This window comes from Passer domesticus, chromosome 1 (genome assembly GCF_036417665.1).
Source record: "Passer domesticus isolate bPasDom1 chromosome 1, bPasDom1.hap1, whole genome shotgun sequence".
Lineage (NCBI taxonomy): Eukaryota > Metazoa > Chordata > Aves > Passeriformes > Passeridae > Passer > Passer domesticus.
Genome location: NC_087474.1, coordinates 13,132,600 through 13,156,940, shown reverse-complemented (window position 1 = coordinate 13,156,940; position 24,341 = coordinate 13,132,600). Strand labels below are relative to the sequence as shown.

Below are 24,341 nucleotides of genomic sequence, written 5' to 3'. Positions count from 1 at the left end.
AATTCACAGAGGTAACCTGCATCTAACTAGGTCTAAATCCAGGTCTCCTGAGTCCCAGCACTAGACAGGCTGTCTTCCTCCTCTGGAGAGGTGACTGGAAAGGCTCTGAAACAAGAAATGTGCAGTGCTTGTCTAACTGCAGCAGTAGGAAAAAAATTTAAATACTACTCAGAGTCAGGCTTGGGGAAATTCTGATTTAATTATGAAAAGTCAGCATGAATTCATGAAAGCAAGCCTGTGCTTATGACTCTGCTGATGGGATTTTTTCTGGGTGGATAATAAAAATATCAGATAACAGGAATCCATACATTCTGTTTAACTAGATTTTTCTGTAGAAAAGTCAGGTTCTTTGTGTTAAATATCTGACTTTGGAAAGCAAAGGGATGCAAAAGAAATCCCCTTTTAACTTCTGCCTATGACAGCTTTCCATTAGAAAGTACAAAGACTTCTCTCTCACATCACAGAGACAGGGATGAGGAGACAGCTTTAAACCTCTGGGACCTTCGAAACAAGATCAAGAACATTCTAAAGAGGAAATTGCTCATGGGGCCACTCACATTGGGACTCACCAAGCTGATGCAAGTCTGCCAGTGGCTGCTGGCAGCCCCAGAACATATCCTTCATCAGCCCCTCCCTCTCACAGAGAGTTTGCTGAGGAGGTGCTTGCAGCCACAGGAGGTCCGGGGACCCCTGGCCATCTCCTGCCCCATGGGGGAAGACCAATGGCTTTCAGATACACCCCCTTTCTTACTATTCTGGTTCTCTGAATTTGTAATGTCAGCCTTCTTGGGATATCAAATTTCAATAAGCCATGAACTAGCTCAAATGTTTTTACAAGTGGTACCATGTATGCTAACGGTGTAACGTGTAAGGATGTGACTAAAAGAGAGTCACAAGGATTAGTGTGAGGATCAATTTTCTTCACTTTATATATCAATGACCTAGAAGAAAGAAGAAGCAGTAAGTGGATTACATTTGCTGATAATATAAAGTGAAGGGGCAGACAAAACAAAGAAGGAGGGGCAACAAAATTCAGAATGTATAGTTTAGGATTTGGAGACAGCTATGTATCTTCTAAGTTTCAAAGTATGTAAGATAATGAGCCTGGTAATAAAGAAAGAGAAGAGCCTGGTAATAAAGAAAGAAGAATTTTGTAATGTGTTCGCTCTACAGCAACACATTACAAAACATTACCTTAAGTGTATGGGGTTAGTGGCAGAGAAAGCTCTAACAGCAGAAGCAAAAGTGCTGAACAGGAGAAACTGGAAAAAAAATCCTCAAAACTGTAAGCTAGAGAAAGGTAACTGTAAAGCAGGGAAAATATTCAAATGCTGTAAATGAGACTAGTTTTATGACAAAATATTGCATATTTCTGACTAGCTATGAAAAATATGTTGTGGGGAAAAAATGGTAGAACAGGCCTCTGCCAGAAACTGACAGCTGTTGAAATATCTTGATTACCCAGGGACTGGAGATGAAATCCAGGTTTGTATGGCTGAGGAGAGCTTAAAGGAGTCCTTGGTGCAGTGCCCACAATCCTAAAAGGAAAAGAGAGGAGAAAGGACGGGAGTCTCTGGGAGCTGGGACAGAGCCTAGGGCAGGGCGGCACGAACATCAGCGGAGGGAGGGCGCCAGGCAGGACTCAGGGCATGGATTCACCTGCGGAGCAAGGGCAGCACAGGCACCAGAAGCACAGCTTGAAAAGAGGTTTGCCGTGTGCGGTCCAGCCCCCGCAGGGATCGGTCACAGCCCGGCTGCTCTTCCCCAGGGCTGTGCACGCCCTGTCGGCAGCCCACAGGGACGGGCAGGGATCTCCGTGCTGGCTGGATGGGCTCCCGCGCGGAGAGCGGCCTCCCCGTCAGAGATGTTCCTTCCAGCAGCCGCTAACGAGCTCTGGCTGTGCCCCGGTGCCGCTGCTGCGCGGTGCCGGCGCTGGGCCGGCTGCCCGCGGCTCTGTCGGAAGCTCACGCTGCCCCGGCCCTCCCCTCTTCCTTTCCTCTCTGTGTGATGTGCGCTTGCTGCTCATTTGTCACAGCCATTAAGTCGTGTCGCTCCCTCCTCCCCGTTGTTGCCCTCGCGGGTCCCCCCGGTGGTGCGGAGCAGCCGCCCCCGCCTCGCCTCCTCCGCCGGGGCCCGAGCGCGGCCCGGACCCCGCCGCGCCGCGCCGCCCGGCCGCTGGCATCTCTCCGGTCCCACGGTCCCCTCTGGGTAATTGCTGCCGCTGAACGGGACCCTCTGGGCCCCTCTGGCACTCATCACACTCGGGTGACTCCTGACGTCTGTTGCCAGCTGCGTGCAGAGTTGCTGCTGCCTCGGTGCTCGGCCGCGGGCCCGGGGCAAGGCAGGCAAGGAGGGTCAGTGCGGGCCCACTGCCTCACCTGCTGCTGAAGGAAAAGACCCCGCTACACAGATTTCATGACTTTTTGGTCCTAGAAGAATTTCCTGGGCCAAGTGGCTGAGTGGGCTAGAAATTTCAGTAGTGTTTTCCTCCCAGCCTTGAAATAAATGTTAACTGAATTGTGAAAAGCAAACTATTGACCCTGTTTGTCAGAACACATTTGTGCTAACAATATTCAGCCTTGCACTATCCCCTGTGTTTCTTCTTTGCTTCAAAACGTTTTGGATTCAAATCCTTTAGCTGATACTCCATGATCAATTTTGCTTTCCCAAGACGTGATAACAATTCTGAGCTAATAATTCCACATCAGTGCTGCAGTACGAATGCCCATCCACAGCCCTCACCACGACCATTTTCACAGCTTGGAGAAAGAATTCAGAAACCCTACAATGTCCTATGCAATGCAAAAGGAAACAGATGGGCAGTCCTGGTCCTTTGCCCAGTGCAGGTACAGACCCAGCTTGCTCCCTTCCGGCATCTTCTGAGTCAGTCTGAATGTATCACGAACCATGGAGCCACAAACTGTATTTGATTAGTTGTAATACTAAAATAAATGGAATCATTTGGGTTGTGTGACTTTCCCTATGACAGATAAAGCCAGAAGCAACAAATTCCCTAGTGGGTATATATGATTAATGTATGATGAATTTATAATATTTTTGCTTTTGACAGACTTTCAGAAGAAATTGAGACCTGTTCTACTATCACACTTTCTAAATAAAATTGCACTTTTACTTTTTGTGTCAGAAAACTTGCTGATAAGCCAGAAAAGATCAGAGAAATAGATACATTTGGGAGAAGATTTTACATTATTATTGGGTCTTTGTTCCAAGCAATTTCTGCATCTTAGGGATCAAGGTGAGCCTCCCATAATGCACCTGCCAGTAAGCAGGTATTAAAAGGAAGTCTTTCTAGGCATTTATCTGTGAGACATCAGACTGTAAGATGAAAAGATGACCTAGGGATTTGCTGACCATCACAGGCAATGCTTGCTATGATTAAAGCTACATATGTTACCTGGACATAGCTACATCAAAGTACTAATTAGGGAACATGTGCTTCTAACTGGTACCCTCTGAGGCTAATATGCTTTCATTTGTGTTAAAAACCATGACTGATGCAGAGAATCAGTGCGAGGTAGAAAGATATATCTATATAATGGACAGTATTACTGTACTCTCATCTTTTCTGTGGTATATTCTCTTTATGCAGAGAAAGAAAATCTGTGTTTATCTCACAGGGCTGAGACATCCAATTAAAGAGCCTTGTCCTACAAAATCATCTTTCTGAAAGAAAAAATGAAAGAAAATTGGTTTGATTCACTTATTCCTGATGATAAGTACTTAACTATCAGTTTTCAGGAGATTCTAATACTATAATATTCCCCAAAGGCTTGCTGTAATGGGGATAGACCACACTTACACAAAGAAGAAGGGAAAAACATCACCCACACATTGTGCATGAATATAGATGATTTTTAAAAACTGATTTACCAAGGCAGGCAATAGATAGCTAACAGATGAAGCAGTTAATAGAAAAAAAACCTTTATATATTGGCAGTGAAGCAGCCAGGATGCAGTGTGTGCTGTATGTGAGAGGTGCTCCCTGGTTTGCAGCACCTCGTGCTCTGAATGCCCCTCTGTTTGGGAACACAGCAGTGCCTCTGCTTGGGGGAATTTTGCCTTCCTCTGCCACATAGCAGAGAGGGATACAACAAATCAAGTCATACCAAAGTAGGGAGGGACATTATTCACCTTCCAGAAAAAAAGCATCTAACTGTTCTCCTACTGAGTCATAAAACTGCATACACTTAAGTGTAAAAGAAACCAGACCTATCTCTTCAAGTCAGACTGGTTTTGATACTCTTTTATCTAAGGAACAACAGAACCCAATTGTTTCTTGGTTGGGCATAGACCATTTGGAGGCCATATGGACATCCAGGTTTTTATTGCACATGCAAAGGATATTTTACAGTAACAAGTTACACTCTCAGTGCTTCTTCACTGAGTGAGGCTGCAGGGAGATCAAATAAGTTTTTCTTTAAAGAAAACACAACAATAGAACTAATGTGACTAAGTGCACTACATTTACTGTTCCACTTCATCTGGTATAGGTAAGGATAGAAAAGGTCTATTGAAATGACTGCAAAGGTGACAAGCCTTCAGAAACTCAGCCACTTTCATTTATTACTTACTTGAAGAAGTAATTAGGGTTCTTACTTCTTGGCTAATGCCTCCTAATAGTCACTTTATTCTTGAAAATTTTACAATACTTTGACAGCTGGAAGATAAGGTAATTGTGTAAAAATGTTTATCAGGAATGGCCTAATAAAAATATTTTCTTTCAGGCTACAAAGGCCTATGCCTATCTTTTTCTGCAGAGAGGTGGAATGGAATAACTTGTGCCATAGTGTGTAGGAAATAGAGGCAGGCAATGGGAATACATAATGATAATCCTGCCCAAGTGCTATGAATGTGAAAGGCCATTCTGCCCAAACAGTACTCTGCCAATATGACATCTTGATTTTTCTTCAGATGTTTCTCATGGAGAGCAGAGTTTCTTTCATCCATTACACAAAGTAATTTTAATTTGTATTTCAGAAAACTAGAGGCAGCACTCTCTGCTATTCACTTATCCACACACTGCTTCCACTGCAGAGGTGTTAGTCAAAGGCATGGATGTGTGAACAGCTCTGGAGTGCCCAGCCACGGCAGGGATCCACACAGATCTCCCAGAGGTGCCAGGACTAGGGCGAGTGTGAGGCAGAAAACAGTTCTTCTTTTGTCAGTAAAAGCTCAGCTGGATTGAAGCAGTACTGGCCTGGCTAGGAAAGGAATTATAGGTGAGGAAGGGGTTCAGTACTTGGCCCATCACTTGTCTAACAGAAATGTCATCAGAATCAGAAATGCATCATTCAAGTGCAGGCATATCAGAAATCTTTGGGTTGTCTATTATGGCTGAGTCCCTACTTCCAGTGACAAAGCAAATGCAGACTTTATATCCACAGACTCCTGACTCAGCATCATCAATAATTGAGCTGTTAAAGCAGTTCCTTCTTGTTGAATGGCACTTTGTTCCCAAGTAGAGCCTGTTGCTTGAAGACCATTTTTCTTTTAAAAGCTGGGCTGTTCTATACTAATGTTCTCCCAATATAAACATGCTTTTCAGACCTCTTATTGGCTTTGTCCATGTGTAAAATCCCATTTTTTCCGCATATTCACAATAATTCAAACTTAGGTGTCAATCACTTTTTCATTCCCAGGAAACAATCTTGTACCATGGAATATATTCCACTCCTGTCATGGTACAAAGTGAACTATTAGAAAAGGATAAATAATACTTAAGGAAATATATTTTTCCCTGCCTTTGCCATATTGTTTTTAAAATTCTATTTCCCATTGTATTTTCTCCTACAACCTGGCTTTGTGATGTTGCTGTCTGCATGCAGAAGCTATTTAAGTGGAACGTTGCACCTCACTTGTTCAGAGCTTATAATGAAGAAAAATGTGCAAAAGCATTACTTCACAAAAAACAGATAAGTAAGCATACTGCCTGTCAAATTTTGTCACCCATGCTTGGCAGACAAAAAAAAATAAACAACTGCATAAGCTTGGTACAAGAGTCTGCAATCCACAGGGCGTGAAATGTCTTGGGGACTAAGTTTGTACTCTGCATTTCTTCATACATCTCACTAATTCTCTGTTTCTTTTCCTAGGCTGCAGAATCTGCAATGTATTGCAAAGCAGTAGCTGCGAGGTCCTTTAAATGTATCTGGGATCAATCCCTTATGAGGTATTATCTCATTAAAACTGGCCCAAACCCCAGCCTGCTCAGTGATATTTAGATTTCTACATCTAGCTGATAGAAGGAAAAGAAGTATTACACCAAGGCATTCAAAAAAGAGAGAGAGGGAAAAGCTTTTTTAGCTTATCTGCTTTCATAAACAGCCAGAGGTAAGAAAACTGCTATTAAAACTATTAAGCTACTCTTCTCCAGTATCTGTCTCACGCTAGTTCTCTGTGTTACTCGTGGCATCTGGCAGTGTTTTCACTTAAAACAGGGTTGATGTTTGTTTTTCTTGCCAGCTCTGCAATCCAGATCTGCTTTTATTTGGGGAAAGTGAGACTGTTTGGTGATGCTCCTGACAGAAAGACAATAAGCAGTTTGTATGCATCCCATGTACGTGGGCTCACTGCTCTGCTGGGTGAAGACACTGCTGCAGGAGAGAAAGGCAGAGCTGTGGCTGTGCCCTGCAGCCACTCCTGAAAAGCTGAAGCCAGGACAGAGGGTGCCCTGTGCTCCAGACCCACCCTCCAAAAAGGAAGCACACGTATATTTTCCACCATCCAAAAGCCACTGAGAGTAGTGGCTCCTCTGGCTTTCTGCTTTCCTGATTCTGACATGCCCTGTGTCCAGAGATGGAGAAAAGGTGTCTTAAAGCACAAAAAGGGGAATTCTCAACCTAAAACCTCATTTAAAGGAGAAGCTAACTTGTAGTGTGGTAGTGAACAACAACACTATCCTGCTTTGGAGGGCTCAGAGGGGGACAGAGATGTGTGTGAGATGTTTCACTTACAAAAGGAAGCAATTTAGCTCTTCTGTTAGCTGCCAGTTTTTCTGAGTAACAGGGCAAATCACAGGTACAATTCTCGAGTTCCCTCCCTACCTGGCCATGGAGGAATAGCAATGTGAAGCTCATGAATCATGAAGATAAGTATGATGCAGAGCAACCGATTTGACAAAATATTTCCTCAAATTCCATCTAAATGCAATGATAAGTTCTCCCTTCCCATGGCTGTCTGAGCAAAAGATGTGACAGCCCCAGAGTGAGAAGAGATAACAGAAAGTGTAGAAAATAAATTAATCCTGTTCTAACCATATGAAAGTACACAAAGCACAGAGCAGAGCTTGAAGAGGAGAGCATTTTGCTTTGTAAATTCAAATCAGAGGAGCAGATATTTTCTGATTTCAAGAACATTACAATACCCCTCATCTTCCACAGCAGCATGAGGGGAGGAGATGAGGACCAAAGCTAAAACAAAAGCTTGTAGCACCCAGATGCTCAAGGGAGAGAAATTTCTCTTTAATTATGAAGTTGCTAGTATAAGTTTTGTAATAGAAATGCTGCTCCATTAAAAAAAAAAAAGGCTAGGTTTCCATGCCGGTATTTTCCAGATTTGTTCTTCCAACATTAACTTAATTCCATTAAGAAACTGGAAGATCTGGTTTTTCATTAACTATTCTTTATGTGTTCTGAACCTAGGGTGTCAATAATCAGAAGTGAGATTAGATAATAGCTGCCTGCTTTAAAGTATTTCTCTCCTTGTAGCAACTTCCCATGACTATGAGCAAGTGAATACATAAATATGTGAAAATAGGAGTGTTTTCTTTTTTACTAGTTTAGTTTTAGTTAACTTGTCTCAGGAAAAAAATGGTAATGTATACTATACTATTTGGAGTTGCTCCTTTCTTCATGACCTTCAGAGAGGTTACTTGCAAGTGCAGAATGGAGATTATATCCTACCACTCTCTTGTGCTATAGCATGCAATAGCAGGTATACCTGAACTACTTGTGGGGATATCAAATATTTTAAGGAAGGAAAAACAGGGTTCTGCCTTTATGACTTTCTATGGTATACCTATTGAAAAGAATGGGGAATATTAGCTATGCTGACTGGAACAGCTTGTTATCACTAATTTGCTGAAAAAATCATATTTCTCCAACTATATGAAGTCTTGAAAGATTTTTCTTATGGGTCAACATTACCCACTGCATGATATGTGCCAATATTCCTTTGCTGCTTATTTACAAGCAGTACATTGCTAATATTCAATAGTCAACATTTTTTCCCTGTGCACTACTTGCTTAAAAGCAAAGTTTAAGGGCTTGATAAAATTGTCTTCCAGGAAACTTATTTGTACATGCCTTCTGAAAAAGGAGTTCTGACACAAATGATGTTAATACACTCTTAAAGTTGGATATGACTGTGAGTATCTGCACTTACAAATAATAGTAAAATATTAGAAATTTAAAACTCCAGCTTATTGAAAAATGTCTGTACTTCTTCCTGCATCAGCAAGCAGGTCATCTTTCTGTATGTAACTGTTTTTCACCAGCAGAAGAGCTTTCCAATGCAATAGGCTGAGTCCTGGGGAAATTTCCTTTCATTTCATACAATGTTCCCCACAAATGTATGAGTGAGATACCTTGAATTAATGATGTCATTTCAGTGCCAGGCTCTTCAGTGGCAATTACCAAAATAGGGGAGGAAAAAAAAAAAAGAATTCCCTGGGTGCTTTTGTTAGTTTTTCATTATTTTCTCTTTGAAAATCATTCTTCTACACTTCATCTTGAGCTGCCTTTTTTCAAGCTGAATAACCCTATTGCTTCTGCTGAATACAGGGACATGACCACCCACACTTAGAAAAACCTTACCTCTTGCTGAGCTCCTGTGACATGGTAGGCAGCAGGGCTCATGCAGCAATAAAACTTCATGATCACAGGGGAAGGAAATAGCACAAGGCTAGGAATCCTCCTGCTGTTTCCATATGATTTCCTAATTTCAAAATAAGCTGAGAAATAATAGGGGGGAAGTATATTGTGAGAATTTCCTCTGTGCTCTTCTGTGATTTCCCACCTAGGCTGTCATGAGTGCAAGGAACTCTATTAAACTGCTACCCCAAAATCAGCAGCTTGGCAGCCAGTCTAACAAGGCAGGAAAACTTTATTCTCTGATTTTGTAAAAGGAAGTTTTCCTCTTGGACTAAGGAAGTGGAATCATAGAAGGTAACACATATTGGCTTGTAATTTTTTTCCTGTTTCCCAGCAGGAATGAGATCTTGATCTGGAGCATCTGAAAGGTTATACTTGTTTACACTTAGCCCTCAGTTTGGTCCTATATTAAGGTGAGATCCAGCTGTGATGATTTCAAAATGTGTCCACACAGACGGTCAGAACAGCCCTGGCAGTTTGGGAACTGGGATGCAAACAGAGTGCTGGTTTATGACTAAGAACATCTACCAGGTACCAACTGGTAGTATATGGAATGTATACTGTAAGTGTATAGGGAATACGGCATTTTGTGGCTTCAGCTGTTCACTTTACTCTTTCGTTTCTTTCCTTCCCCATAAGCCTATTTCTGTAAAGATTCAATATGTCCATTGATAACTCAGTCTAAATGACCATATTTTCAATTAGAGTTTCATATAGAGTAATAATTTTGGGATACAGACTGAAAGGTAGGTAGAGTTTGTTTCATACTACAAATACCACATTGGTGGCAAAGTTACTTAGAAAAATAAAGATTCACTTTTCTTAAAAAATAGCTAAAATAGAAGGTGTTATAAAACATTTGGTTATGAAAACCAGGGCAAGCCCAGGTTTACTCCTCCACCCAGAGGACTCTCAGCTTTACACTGCATTATGAACAAGAGAAGAAAATCAGCCAAGAACTATCTTACAGGGTGTGTCCTATACACATTTGAAATATCTCTGTTCCAAGGTACCATTTTCCTGTACACTTTGGTATAGTAAGGTCTCTCAGGTCACCTCATCAGCCACAAATCATTTTTTGGATTGGCTTTTTTTTTGTTTGTTTTCATTGGTTGGTTTGGTTTGACTTTTATTTTCTTTTACTTCAGAAAATCCTATAACATTATTTGAACATGCATTTTTTGTGGTTTCCCTTTCCTTTCTCTATCCCTAAATTGATTGTTTAAAGACTAACCCTCTGAAGGAAGCAAATGAAAACTGATGTCATATTGTGTCAGATGATTGGGTATTCGAGAATTTTAATTTCAAAATACAGTGGATTATTGTACTTTAGACAGTGGATTTTTACTGTGCTACCACCTAATGAGAGCACATGTGGTCTTCAGAACTGAAGTCACAGGGGAGCACTGCTTTTAAATCCCATTAATTTTTTGGTAGACTTGTTATTTGCTTTTCTCTTTCCTTCCCCAGAGTTTCAGCACCTTTGAACACTCTAGAAGAAGTGCTAATGCTTTACTTCACAGAAAATGTCCTAGGTACAAATCAGCCTGCTACAACAACAGCCAGAGTACCGCCGCACTCTGCTACTGGTCTTGCTTCCCTACTTATTTAAAGCCTGTTATGAGAGCAAATTACCCAAAAGAAGGCCAGGAGAATGGGGGAGATATGTACTTGGGGGATCACAGCTGCTGGGAAGTGGAGCTCAGCCATGCCAGACCCCTCTGCTGCCTCTCCTGGTGCTCCAATCTCTGACTCTCTGGGTAGGTTGGGCTCTCCCACTGTACATTAGCACAGGCTGAATCCCATAGTGGGACTGTTGCTCAGCAACAGCGGCGAGAACAATTTGGTTTTGGACCATTCAGAAGATGATTACATTTGCAGCATGTTCCCCCCCACCTCCCCTCCCCTTCCCAGTACCTATTCCTGGATATTGTAAATATTCATCCCAGTTTTGCATATACAGTAGTTTCCCCTCTAGGTAAAAACCATACCATCCAAATGAGCTTTTAAGAGTACTTTACTCTAATGCATGCCTACATTTCCTCTCATTCAGTAGGTATAATGTTGCACACAAAATGGCATTGTTGGGCTTCTGGGGGGGTTTATTTGTTTTGTCTATGTCAGAAAAATTTCAGCTGGAGCAGGGCTGGGCTCTTTATGACAGTGCTGCTTCATTGCTTTTTTTGAGACACGTAAAACAAGTGAAGTATTTAAATAGTTGTGAACACCTGAATGACTTTAAAGCATTTCAGTAAGAGATAGGTTCAGATCTCCAGATTTCCAATTTCCTTCCTAATTGTTTCTTTATCTACACATCTTTCAGCATCCCATTAGAAAACCAGTCCCACGCTCTCAACTTAAAAGAGTTTGTCTGGAGACTATAATGCAATATTTAAATATTTGTCATACATTTCCCTCAGCTTTCACTCTCAGTAGTAATTTATTCTAAATCTTCCAGTTTTCTTTCTATTAACACATACGTAACTGCTGCAAGGGTAGCTCTCCAGGTCAGCCATCCTGATCCACCCACCCTTTTGGCAAGGCCTTCCACTCCTGCTCCTTTTGTCTTTAGTGCCTCCTTCATGCCCTGCAGAGCAGTGTACACTCACCCACCTGTCTGTGCCACAATCACAGAAACTAACTTGGATATACTATTTACAAACATCACATGCAACCTTCCCCTTATTTCTCCCCCCAGGAAAACAAGAAGAGAGGGAGAAAAAAATACTAATTCAGAAATAAATTTTTACCCTCTAAGACCAGTATGGATGGGTGTGTGTGTGTTTGTTTTCAGTAACACTGGGTCCCAGCCCACTGAATCACATCAACACGTTACTAATTTAAATATATAAGATCAGCAATTCCATTATTGTGCTTTTAGTGAGCTATGTGCTTGTGTACCTTATCAACTCAGTCAAGCATAGGTTGTTCTCTTCAGATGTAGATGTAAAAAAGGAATCTGGTGTTTTTGCACAACTCCTGCTACACCTTCCCTCTCTCATCTCATTTCTACCCTTGACAGTCTTCTGAGGCAGTGAAGTGACCCACTGTGAACTGCCAGTTTACAAGGAAGGGAAAAGGAAGAACGTGGCAAATCTGGAATTTCTCTCAGTTTTTTAAGAGCATCTTGTTCTGCCTTGGCTGTGTCCTGACACAAAGGCACAGAGGCTGGCAGGGACTGTGGCACACACCCATCTTGCCCACCAGCCCCCGACCCTGCAGCACCAGAGCCTGGAGCTAATCCCTCTCCACAGCACAACTCCTCACTCCTGCAGCCTTGTCCTGGAACCTCTGATAGGGATCCACACCACACACAGGAAATCTCTTGTAGACTGCAGCCTGCAAGATGTTCTTGCAGGTAGTACACACACACACACCCACACACACACACACACACACACACAAAGTCAAATGGCACTAGGATTGCCATTTGGAAGCCCTGCTTCAGACTCCCCTTCATGCATGCCCAATAACAAAATACCTTTTCCTCCCTAATTAGCTGTATTAGAGCAAACCCTAATACAAGGTTGACCTACATACAAAATTGGGTGGTTTTTCTCACTTTCCTCTGTGCAAGCTGTATTTATCATATAAGTGCACATTTTTGGATTTTAAACATTTCTCTTTTTAAAATGCAAGTTAAATGTTAATCAGTGAGGTAATCTTCATAAAAATTACTAGGTATCGATGTTCAGTTCCAACCAGATATTTCCTCATTATGTTGAAGGAACAAATTACCAACTCCTGCTGCAATGAACTCCTTGATACAACATGCATTTATCCAGGCCCCGTGGGGGTCATTACAATGAGATTCACCTCTCTGTGTGTGCATGTATATATTTAAAAATAACCCCCTGAAATCTCTCCTTTGGTCTTTCAGTGGGGAGCATATCAAACATCTACAGCAAATCTCATACACACATCAATATCATGCTAACATTGTTGAGTTTCACTGAGCCCTATGTCAAATTAACTTTTACAGGGCAATTACAAAATCTTATAATCATGCAAATTAGTAGTTAGCAGCTTACATCTTCCAATTAAATTGCCTCCTGCTATTCCAAGATCCAAGTTAGCCACAATAAACTTCTCCTTTTTCTTTTTTAAAGAGAGACTCTTTATGTGGAGAGTCATCGATTAGCCTTCTCAGGGACAGCGGTCCAACTTGAAGCAATCACAGGAAGGTTATTTCACCAAAAGAATAATACTCAAACCATAGTGTGAAAAGGGAATTACCCCTGGAGTTATTATCAAATTTGAGTGTCCAAGTGCATTCCTAAGCTCAGGGTCACATTCTGTCTGCAGTATAATCCCATACCCAGACAAGATCCAGGCATCATCTACTCCCTCTCACATGCTCCCTCACTCTTCCACCCTGTGTGAAGAAGAAAAGCCATTACAACGTGAGCCAGGGTTGGCCTCTGACTCCTGCAGATCAACACAGTGTTCCCTAGCACAGTGACCCTTTTTCTGCTTGGTCCAGAAGCAGCCAGGTGTCCCGTACATTCTTCCTTATAGAATGAACACATGGCACATTTCAAAGCTTTCTTCCAGCTCCCTGCAAGGTAGTGAGCAGGATGAAGTCATCAGTGGATGTAATTTACTTTAACATAAGGCAAGAAGATGAGGCTATTTACTCAATTTACAGGGAAAAAAATGGGCTTTAAAGAGTCAAACTCCCGAGATTAGCACAGCAAAAACAGCATTGTTTGTTACTTATAAAGTACAGATTTTGTAGAAAAGATATTTTGCTTGTTGGGTTTTTTTGGATTGTTTTGGCTTTGTTTTGTTTGTTTGTTTGTTTATTTTTTTGGTCTTTTTGTTGTTGTTGTTTTTTATGCTAAAATCACACAGAAGAAGAATACACTGCTTGGGCTCCTAAAACAGCAAAGGTGTCAAAGTGCACTGTGGCATACAGAATTAACTTTGGTGATGAAAATCAAACATCTTAAGAAGAAAAGTCAGGCACAAAACACAGCAAACAGTGAGAATCAGTGTCAACTCTGGAATATGTTGCAGAATTAAATTCTTCTTTCTTTTCCATTTTCTCTCCTTTACCTTGCTGCCCCTCAAAGGGCACCCACAAGGCTTGACTTGCACTGGGACAGGATCTATGCACACCTAAGGCAGCACTGCCTTCATTTTCCACGAGGTCAGTTGTAAGTGGTTTGTAACCATCCCTGCTGCTCAAAATCAGTGTAGCTGACAACTGTCCTGGTGGTATTAGGCTTGGACAGAAAGCTGGCCTGATACAGAGGGCTGCAGCTTCTCAAGTTTTTGAGGCATCATTAGTAACTTGGAGCCAGCAGCACAGGTTCTTCCGAGGGGCAGTTTCTCAGGCCAGCTTGGTGGGTGTCCCCAGGTACTGAGCACTCCCACAGCCTGACTCCAGTGTTGGGTGTGTTGCTGCCATGGCAGTGTGAGTTTGGTGGCTGGTTTGGAGTGACTCCTCACTTCCTCAGCCCAGTTATAATGGCTGTTTTCTGACTCATAAAATTCCTTATAACTGAAAGGAATTTGGGATTGCTTTTGTTATTTTAAGTGAAAACTAAACTTCTGAAGAGAAAAAATAAACAGCTACTGAGCTGTAAAAATGGACTCCTATTACTTCTGCCACCAGTCTCACTGCAGCTGTTCATAACCACAGCCATACAGCCTAAAACCAGCATACAACACTAGCATATCCCTAAAAAAGGTAACAGAAACTATAGATGTCTTCATTCAGAGTGTGCTGTTCACTATCTTCTCTCTCTTCCTAGATATGACAAATGCAGCGTTATCAGAGGATATGTAGATTAGACTTTTTGTCTTTGGAAACACCAGTGTTTAAAAATTCAGAATATTCAAGAAGTATCTCATTGTCAAGGATTTGCCAATGGAGATTCAGCATGACTGAGATTTTGATTCCTGGCTGAAAACAGCATTGGTTTTTTTTTTTTTGTTTTGTTACACAACTAGTTTAGATTGAATATCAGCATACCAAATGGCTATAGCAATTCCTCTCTTGCCTTATAGCCCAGAATTTCTATGGATAAGGTAATACATTTGTAATCAGTAGCAGTTGTTTGTTTACAATCTGCGTATCAAAGCACCTTTTTCATACATGGAAATGTAGAGAAAAAAACCATAGTTCTTGTGCCAGATAGATGTGAAAGATTACACAGCTGCAGTGTCTTGAGGTTACAAAGCTGCCAGTTTAACAAGCAAGATAAGCAGCAATGCTGATGTATTTATAGCAGTTTAGACATTTATAGTGCATTTTAAAAGAAATGTAATGAACCAATCCATAAATAGTATGGGGATCATAGGTTTATTGCTGCCTTAGTGTAACAGAACCTCATGATACAAAAACATGTCAATAAGAAACTTCTGTGTTAATGGCATTGGCAATAAACTCTTTGGGGCAGGGCCTTGTGCTGCCCTGGGCAGAAGGTAGCACAAGGCAGCATTCATCTGGTAGGACCTTGAGCTGCCATTGTAATGTAAATATTAGAAAATAACAACAGGAGATCTGAAAGCTACAACAGCCTCTGACAGGAAACAGATCATTATCTTGAACAATATGTTCAATTAAAATTTGTTTAATAGTTGGGACCTAATCTGGATTTCTTGTATGGATGTCAATAGATTCTGGAGCATGTCCTTGGACATGGAATATTGCAAATGTGCTGTATGAAGCAGCTCAAGTCTATAAGCTGTTTCACAGGAAAAGTAGAAAATCACAAGGATCTACCAGCTCATTAGACTTTAAGGTAGTGAGATATTTAATTTAAGAAAAGGTATGTCAAGCAATAAATTAAATTCCTGCTTCTCAATATGTACATCCAAAAAGCAATTTGCTCTGTCTGCTTTATTGATTGGCAAAACAAAAAAGATGTAAAATTTACTACTGTAAAATCCTTTTACTGTCCCCAGTCATATGTAAATGGCAAACATTTTCATTTTGTAGTGCTGTCATACGTTACCAAGTGGGGCAACTTTTCCTACATGTCAAAATGGCTTTGCACCATTTCTGTGATAAGGAGAGTGCTGAGACAACTCTGAGCTGTCATCACTGAATTCTCACCCGTCTCCACGTCACGCAGTGCTGTTCAAGGATAGAGCTGTTGGCTTCTCCCCTTGACCAGCCTAGACCTTTGTAGCATAAGTGAACAACATACCATGGGTTAAAAGCAATTTCCCTGCCAAAAACACTTTTCTGACTGGGGACTTCCTGTAAAAATTCTGGCTCCAAGAGGAAAGTAGAAGAGGGTATGCTAAATACTTTACTACTTAATTTTGAAAGTGATGACGCTCTCCAAAATAAATACTGGAGAGGTTCTTAAGCAGTATATGCTTTGGACTGTAGCTGTAGGCTGGCACTCAGCCACAGTTAGGTGGTGTTTGGTTCTGGTTTCCCAGCCAACCTCTCATGAGTGAGTGTTAAAATGTGCAGTGAAAGAGTGATGAGGAAGAAGTGATGAGAGAGGAGTTGAGATTACTTCTCAGTCACAAATTGCCCTGCTAAGGTCAAAGTCAATGTTATTAGCAGGGAAAGCTGATCAGAATTCAATACTAAATGTAACCTAGTGACATGAAGTTTCCTCTTTCAAACTTTCGAGCCTGCATGGAGATGAGTGACACACCTCCTAAAGTGCTCTCATTTATAAATCCACTGCTCCTCAGACAACCTCTCTTCAGGATGGAAGCTCCTTGTTTTCAGATTTGAGTCCTCTGATTTCCTACAAAGTTGCAGACACTTTTCCTAAGCTACTGCCTGGTACCACTGGCACAACTATGTGAGAGTCTCACTCAGCATTTCTGCCTCTCTGTCACATCCATCTCTGAACACAAGCCCGGGATCCCCGAGATGCCACTGCTGTTACATCTGCATGGGACTTTCAGATTGCTGTACGTCAGTGCACATGTGTTTGTTTTCAAAGTCAACAACAAATGTAACACTAAACACCCTTGACTGCTCCAGTGAACAGCCTTGTCTGCTTCATGTTGCAAAACAGACCTAATTCTTATTGTAGCTGGTTTGTGATTGAACTAATGGTGCATGCAGAATCATAATTCAGCAAAGTGAATTAAATTATCAAAGAGTCTTTTACACTCAACACTTATCACTGTCTATCCAAAAAACAAAACAGTGTACTTGTGGGAGGGCAAATTTTTTCAGAGAGCTTAGAGGGAGGTGGATGGCCAGCTGTTGGCAAAGAGGAGGCAGAGACACAATTCACAGAAGGATTGAGGGGCTGGAAATATGCAAATGACAAATCTAAGCAAATCAGCAATCCTCCAAAGGAGAAGCATCGGTGGATTACAGGAATAATTTCCTCTTACAGATCCCATTTGTGAGGCCCTGACTGTCATTCATTATCCCTATGGTTTAACAAGGGACATGAGTTACTTGTTTAGGATTATTTTCCCCTTTTGGGAGGAGAGTCCTCAGGTACCTGCTCTTTCAGGGCAAGGTAAAATTTGTCACTTAATTATTTACCAAATAAGAACCTGACTAAATGTCTTTGTGTGGCAACAGAAATTTTTCTTTAAAATCCAAAGGAGGCAGATGTAGCTAGTGTCCCCAGTGTACTTCAAACCAGCTTGCACTGTCACTGGGTCCAAATGCCTTTGTGGCAATGTTTTGTGGCTCCAGTTTACTTGACCTACCAGATCACACCTTCACCTGACCAAGGAGAACTGTTAACTTTCAGGACCATGCAGAAATGCAAGTTTATGTGGCCTTTTCTTTCTGCCCTAAGGAAGCTATTTGAAAGCTGCTGTGAAGTTGTTTTGGGGTTTTTTTGTTTTGGGTTTTTTTTTTTTTTGTTTGGTTGTTTTCTTGGGGTTTTTTGTTTGTTTGTTTGGGGGTTTTTTTAGGGTACTTTGAGTGTGTTGTTTTACTTCACTTGGTAGGGAATTTATTTTTCTTACAGGATGCAATTTGAATAGGACTTCAGGACTAGAACACATCCTAGAAGATGCTGAGCTGACCCATCCAAAATAAGACTGAGACGAAGATAAGCACTAATCCACTACTGGTTTTGTATTGCAAAGGAGAGCTTTGGCTTAGCAGATAAGATACTTCTCTTACAGAAAGTCTTCTCTGTAAAGTGACTAGCCAATCTAATTATTTTTATAGGCTCAAAAACGAGCAAGTTAGGTAGAGTTTGGTTAGGTAGGGAAACAGAAGGTGTGAGACAGGAAGATGCCACTTTTCTTTCCTATCTCTGCAGCAACAGAGGCTATCTCATAACTCCTAAATAAATAACAGAGGCAGTTCCCACAAATCAGTTTCTTTCTTCTTGGAAGATCAATCTCTTTATCAAATTTTAATCCATTTCAGATATTCTGTTTCTTTTCAACAGTTGGACTTGAGGAGCACTGGTGGGTTGCAGTTTCACTGAAGGAAAGCTGCTGTTGTGGAATGTTGTTGAGACCACGGCCATTTTACTCCAGCTTGGAAGGATCAGAAAGTTGGAGATTCCCAAAGAAAGATTGGTTTTAAATGTCCTATCTGAAAGCTATATGAAAAACACAGCTTTCATTCTTCATTCTTCTAATTCTTACAGATCTGTACAGCTGTAAGTTTCAGTGCCTCTGCACACCGCCTTTTTCTTTCCTGTCTGTACAATCTGACAGTTTTCCCAAATGTCCAGTCCCATTTTTCAATGTAATAATTCAACCTATTTCTTCATGTCCAAAACACAAGACTGTGTTAACTTCTCCCAGCATTAGCATTTCACATGCTCAGGTGACTATTACTGTTTTTTCCTCTCCATTATCCCTTGCTCACAGTAGATATCATCTGCTCATTTAGATAATCCAAGCAGCTGGATTTTCCAGATCTCTGTTCATTCTCTGTTCCTTTATTCTGGACTATCTCTCTTTGCTCCCCATCCTTCTCAAAATGCCCCAAACTGGCAAACGTTGCTGATTCCAAACTGTCTCTGTGCAGCAGAAAATCAGCCTCACCTGTCTTTCCAGCTGTGTTTGCTTGTAGATCCCTGCAAAGAAGAAGAACATGGGACAACAGATTGAGATTTAAATTACCATGCTGATTCACTGTAATCTGCTCTTCCAAACTGCCTGGTGTAGGTGATGTGTTTGTGCAGATGATTAGCTCTGCTGAGGTGTGCTACCCAGTACCTCCCCCAGACTGGCTCCAGCTTGTCAAGATTGTTTTGTATTCAAGGGCTGTCCTGCAGAAAATCCTTTTTGGGTTTCTGTCATCTGCATAATCTCTATTCCATCATCTATTAATGAAAAAACAAGCTAAACCCAGCCTCTGTGGAGCCCCATTTGATGTGTCCTTCCATTTTTAGCCAGATCTTGGGATTCAGATCTGATAAGTATTTTGTTGACCCAGTGCTGATGCCTGGGCAGGAGCGAACAACTTTACATAAAATTCTGACACAACCCCTATTCTTTTCTGCTTCTATTGTGTCCTATAACACAGCTAATAGTAAGGCAATGAAATCATTGCCTCCAGCTGTTTCCCAATAGAATTTACCAAAAGGGTAGTGAAATGATCTCATTTAAATCTCATTCCACACTAAGCATTGAACTGTACCAGCCAACACCAACACTGGTTCCAGTGTGGTCATAGTGCAATTTCCTTGACAGTCCTGGACAGTTTCAGGGAGATTACAGATGGATGGGGCCCATTTGGTTCCAGCTGGACTGAAGTGCAGATGGATCCCAAATGTCAGAAAATGGATCCTTACAGCTGAAATACTTGTGGATACTCAAATTCCCTTGGAAAGTGACAGTTCTGGAAATAACATTTTCAGTACCAGTAAATTAGTCCCAGAATGGCATTTCCTGGCATGTCCACAGTCTGGATGTGGTTAGCTTGAAAGAGACACAGAAAAAATGTTGAAGCGAAGATACTATTGTGCTCAGAGGTGCCCCATGGGAAAACATCTAGGCTTGTTCTCTCACATTTTAAAGCTCTTCCTTTTTATTCAAATAGTGTTAAGATTGATACAGGTAATGAAACCAGGAAGGCTGCTGGCTTGTTTGAAAAATAGGGCAGCTATTTGGATGTGTGAAGGCAGCTCAGACAGACAGCTAACATAATCTACTGTGAATATTTTATTTCCTTGCTGTGGAAGGATAAGTCTATCTGGACAAAAGTGTTCAGCTTCAAGCTCCAGTGGTAGAACATGGAAGGAGCACTGCAAAGATACAATTGTCCAGCAGAAGCCCTGTGACGGCTGGCAGTGCTCAGGACTTTGCAGAATTTTACAACAGCTGGTGGGGAAAAATATTTGAAAGTGAAGTGTTAAGATTTCAAGAACATAATCAAGTATGTTTTCCTAAAAACCAAACAGAGCTCAAATGCTCTGAAGGACCTGGAGCTTGCATTACTGCCAGGACAACAACCACAGGCTGAGAAACCTGGTTTCCCTGGGATGCTCCTGAGCGCCTACAAAACTGCCCAGCAGATTCCAGCACTGACAACAGCAGCCACAAGCACAGCAGGTTGAAGCATGACAGGATCTTATCCATGCAGGCAGAGAAGAAAGGAAACTGTGCTAAAATTCCTGCTGATTTCACCTTTGTAAAGGATCCTCAGAGGTATCTGCCAGTTAGCTCATTCTGTACTGTCCCTTTCTATAACAGAGGCAGGAACAGAGATATCCATCAAATATAGACCAGCTGCTCAGAAGTGCATGCAGATACCAACTCTTTAATTCCTTTTATGTAAATTCCCAGTAGGGACTGTAGGCTGGACTGTAATTTTGAATGAAAGATCTCAAATTCAAGATTGGTTTTGAATATGTGTGGGAGAGAAAACAAAAGAAATCTCCTTTATGTGCTGTCCAAATTATTTATATTTGGACTGAGTGATCTGCAGAGCAGATGGCTAAATGATTTCTGAGCTTCTCATAGGAAGCTGAGTCCTCTGTATTTGCAGGTATGCACATACAGATACAGTTTATCTTGCTTTGCTCTACCTTTTTGCTTATTGTGAGATGTTTGCATATGTCTATAGGGTACACACAGGTCATCTTTTGCATTCTGGCTCCAGAAGATTTCCCTGGGCCTTCTGCATAATAAACCAACCAGTGAAATTGTTTACCACACAGAAAATCAAAATATTTTAGTCTAAAAATTGATGACCTGATACAATATGTGAACTGTGCTACTCCAAGATGTGCTGCATGCTTTGCTTTAAGTTCATACAAATGTCAGTGGATATTTAACAGATTTAACTTCTTTTTTTTTCTCTTTAAACTGAATGAAGGAAACACTTTTCTTCCTTCTCATTTTAAATATGAACACTGAGTGACATTTCCTCTAATTTGGAAATAAAATATGGCAGTAACATTACTCAATCTGTGCATGAGAAAATGGATGCCTTGCTCCTGTTACAGAGATAAACGTGGCTGTTGGGCCATCCCAGTAATAAATTATAGAGAATAAAACCCTCCTGAAGTAATCTGCTTACAACTTTCTGGTTTTTCTCCCGTGACTACTGCTGCAAGACTGGAAAGTAATGAAACTGGTAGAAATTACTGTTTGCTGTACTTGTCTTTAGTTTTTCTTATTAGATTGTACAAAACTTGGGGGATTTATAGCATCAGAAGCATCTTGTTTATAAATGGGCTATTGCACATGTGAGGTGATTGGATTTCAGAATCTAGGAAGTGCTGCACTAGATCCTACAGTCCTTTTACAGTAGCAGTTTGCCAACAAGTACCCCATCCCAGTACCCACTAAAGGCTAGACCTGTTTTACAGAGACATTTCAATATTTTACAGTCAAACTGCCTTATTGAAAATGTATGTTGACTCAGCTTTTTATTTTTTATTAATAATCTATGTATTTTTCTTATTTTTCTTCCTCTTAGAAGGGATTATTTGCAGATGTTAACATATTTCTTTTTCCTTAAATCTTCAAAGAACTAGCTTTGGGGTTTGTATTCATTTTTTTGAACATGAAGTTCCATGGCTAATTCCATGAACATGATTGCCACAACGTGTACTCCAGTTTTAGCTGCTTGTTTTCTTTAAACATTTTCATTAATAGAGCATTTCCATCTTGTAGAAGTGAAGTGTCCTCCCTAGGCCTTTTTTAACCTCAAATGTATCCCATCACAGAGCACTTCTCCACCCTTTTATGCCTCTAGAAACATGCCGTCCGTGTTATAAATATCAATAAAGCTGGAAGGCTGTAACACCAAAATCTCCAAGACAACACACAAAGATACAACAAATCAAAGGCAAAATAGTGATGGTTCGATTAGACTTTTAAATAGGATATTAAAATGAGGTTTGTAGTTAAATACAATGTCTCTCTGAATTTGGCAGGAAAATCATTAACTGAATGATGTTAAATTTGCACAGATTGTTGAATAAATGAGTAAGACTTGCTTTTGATGGCAGCAGACCAGCCAAGAAACATACATACAAAGACTTGCTGCTGGTCCACATGAACAAATAAATGTCTTACACGAGGATAAGGGTATTTTTTAACTTAATAGCCACTATTATCATTAGCTAGCCCTCCATATGGAGTAACCTCTTAGGGGTTACTCCACCTCCTGTACAGGTGGAGGAGTTAGCGGGGCATGGACACATGTTCCTGTGTAAAAAGATGAGGTTTCTTACTTGTTTGCAGAAGGGGTGTTGCTAGCTGTGTTGGTATTAATCAAAGTTTGTAGCTGTATATTCAAGGCATCTAAAAGCTTTGTAACTTTAAATACTGCTTACCTTGTTATTTTGGTATATCTTTTTGTGTGCTTCCTAGGATACATCCAGACAAATCCAGGTAGCTGGAGGCACAGAGATAAACAATCCAAGGATTTTTCTGAAAAGCTGATTCATTTAACAGAACCTTTACAGCTCAATTTATGATTTGGCTTTAGCTACTGCTAGCAATAAATTTCCAGAATATATTTATAAACTGTGCTGTGATTTCTTCCTTCTAATGAAAAATTTGTTTTCTGAAATCGACCAACTCCTGGATAGTCATCACCTGGAGTAATAGTTTAATACACAGTAAGTGTGTGTGAAAAAGTCAGAATAAACAACATCAAGGTATAACCTTTCTCCCAAAGGTGAAATGTAATTTTAATTAAGACTTAAAAGTAGGATTATTTGTTACCATGTTTTTATTGGTACTCATTTGATTAACATTATACTGAAGGCAGGGAAAAAGGCTCATCAGCAGGTGCAGTCTAAAACTGAAATGAGATCCTGGTTCTTATCTCAGCACATCTGGTTGTTACTTACAGGGTAGTCGAGGTCATCATTTCCCAGTCAGAGCAGGAAAACTGTAATCAAACCCTCTAGAATTTACAAGTCAGATGCATCACTGCTAATATGTCAGCTCAGGACAGCAAGTGACACATGACAGTTTGTGTAGATGAGGCAGAATTCCTTCCTCCTTGAAGCTGTTGGACCCTGCTGCCCATTGGGAGCCATCACTGTCCCATGCTGTTATCCAAATCTCCATTTGCAAGAATGGGGGCTGGTGTGGCAAAAGCAACCTCAAAATTAAACAATATCAGCAACTAAGGATGCACAATTCCCTGGTACAGGCATGGCTGAAATAGGCAGGAGTGGGAGATGGTGATGACAGAGAAGCATCAGTTCAAGTTCAGACCTGAAATAAGGGGCCTTGGTGGGTGGACTGATGAACATACTTGTAAACAGTGATCCATGGGGCAACAGTTTTCATATGGGAACCAGAAATTCAAAAAAGAAGTGTCAGCTAAAGCTAAAGTTGGCTGAGTGGAGGGAAAGGAGGACAGTCCAAGAAGCTGTAGGCCAGACTTAGAGGTGGGTGGGATATGCAGCACAGAACCACATTTAAAATAACAAGGTAATTCTCAGAAGTGATTTCCCCCAAGTATTTGGAGCAATGAAATAACCACACTGGTCAATGCCTATGATGTGATCTCATCCCCAGAAGTACAGTTCCAGTTTCAAATACCCTCATAAAGTGATTACATCATAGAGATGCTTCCAATTTTACAATTGAAAAAGATTCAAAGTACAACCTCTGTACCAACATAGGCTAATGAAGCATATTGAAGAAAAGACCCTCCCCACTCATTAATAAAACTAACATAATGCCCCTAGAGGAATTAAAGGACTTTGGAGCTATAGTTAGATTTGTGCAATATTGAAAGGCATTGATATTTCCACTCCAAGGACTGCAGCACATCCACTTACAATACATAGGTTCACAAGGCAATTCAATAAAGCAGTTCAACTCCAGTGAGTTCAGTGGAGTTGTGCCAGCTGTGGATTCAGCCTCCTGTAAAATACGGTCTGTGATGGTATGAATTATATGAAGTTTCAGATCCAAGTAAATATCAGACAACAGCAACTATACTCCATTTATTTCAGAGTTCACCTGGGGACTTTGCAAGGAGACTTCTTCCTATCTGAACAATACTGAGATAATTGTAATATCTTAATATTAGAGAGAAAGGAGCCAAATAAATTGCTA

The 24,341-nt window shown here is 40.9% G+C and overlaps 1 long non-coding RNA gene across 8 annotated transcripts; it reads left to right on the top strand.

The window, feature by feature from the left end:
* Positions 1–2,338: 2,338 nt before the first annotated feature.
* Positions 2,339–11,620, top strand: LOC135284973 (uncharacterized). Of its 8 annotated transcripts, XR_010350111.1 has the most exons (6): positions 2,339–2,846; positions 3,146–3,256; positions 5,847–5,937; positions 6,114–6,351; positions 8,306–8,385; positions 9,229–11,620. It is a non-coding gene; the product is annotated as an uncharacterized LOC135284973 (long non-coding RNA). The 8 variants fall into 8 exon arrangements; XR_010350133.1 differs by lacking the exon at positions 3,146–3,256; XR_010350098.1 differs by having other exon boundaries at positions 3,146–5,937.
* Positions 11,621–24,341: the final 12,721 nt, after the last annotated feature.